The 1,115-nt window shown below is 41.1% G+C and overlaps 1 non-coding gene across 1 annotated transcript; it reads right to left on the minus strand.

Moving 5' to 3' along the window:
• Nucleotides 1-615: 615 nt before the first annotated feature.
• Nucleotides 616-723, minus strand: LOC130972069 (small nucleolar RNA R71). The gene has a single exon (XR_009083269.1). It is a non-coding gene; the product is annotated as a small nucleolar RNA R71 (small nucleolar RNA).
• Between the last annotated feature and the right edge of the window lie 392 nt (nucleotides 724-1,115).

Raw genomic sequence — 1,115 nt, forward strand, 5'->3', positions numbered from 1 at the left:
CTCTGACACCTCAAGGAATCTCTATACTATGACATAGAGGATTCCATATTTTCTTGTTCTCTTCTCTTTCATATGAGCAGGAACAAAGACAAAGGCATTCTTGTTAAAGCTGACCCTGAGCCTGAAAGGACCTTGAAGCGAAAGCTAAGAGAAGCTAAGGCACAACTCTCTATAGAGGACCTGACAGAAATCTTCTAAAAAGAAGAACCCATGGCAGCCGAAAACAACAACAATGCCAACAATGCAAGGAAGGTGCTGGGTGACTTTACTGCACCTACTCCCGACTTCTATGGGAGAAGCATCTCTATCCCTGCCATTGGAGCAAACAACTTTGAGCTTAAGCCTCAATTAGTTTCTCTAATGCAACAGAATTGCAAGTTCCATGGACTTCCATTGGAAGATCCTCATCAGTTTTTAGCTGAATTCTTGCAAATCTGTGACACTGTCAAGACTAATGGGGTTGACCCTGAGGTCTACAGACTTATGCTATTCCCTTTTGCTGTAAGAGATAGAGCTAGGACATGGTTGGACTCACAACCTAAAGAAAGCCTGGACTCATGGGAAAAGCTAGTCAATGCCTTCTTGGCAAAGTTCTTTCCACCTCAGAAATTGAGTAAGCTTAGAGTGGAAGTCCAAACTTTCAGACAGAAGGATGGAGAATCCCTCTATGAAGCTTGGGAAAGATACAAACAATTGATCAGAAAATGTCCTTCTGACATGCTTTCTGAATGGAGCATCATAGGTATTTTCTATGATGGTCTCTCTAAACTATCCAAGATGTCTTTGGATAGCTCTACTGGAGGATCTCTTCATCTGAAGAAGACGCTTACAGAAGCTCAAGAACTAATTAAAATGGTTGCAAATAACCAATTCATGTACACTTCTGAAAGGAATCCTATGAACAATGGGACAAATCAGAAGAAAGGAGTTCTTGAGATTGATACTCTGAATGCCATTCTGGCTCAGAACAAGATATTGACTCAACAAGTCAATTTGATTTCTCAAAGTCTGTCTGGAATGCAAAATGCACCAAGCAGTACTAAGGATGCTTCATCTGAAGAAGAAGCTTATGATCCTGAGAACCCTTCAATGGAAGAGGTGAATTACCTAGGAGA

Source organism: Arachis stenosperma, chromosome 3, assembly GCF_014773155.1.
Source record: "Arachis stenosperma cultivar V10309 chromosome 3, arast.V10309.gnm1.PFL2, whole genome shotgun sequence".
Classification (NCBI taxonomy): Eukaryota; Viridiplantae; Streptophyta; class Magnoliopsida; order Fabales; family Fabaceae; genus Arachis; species Arachis stenosperma.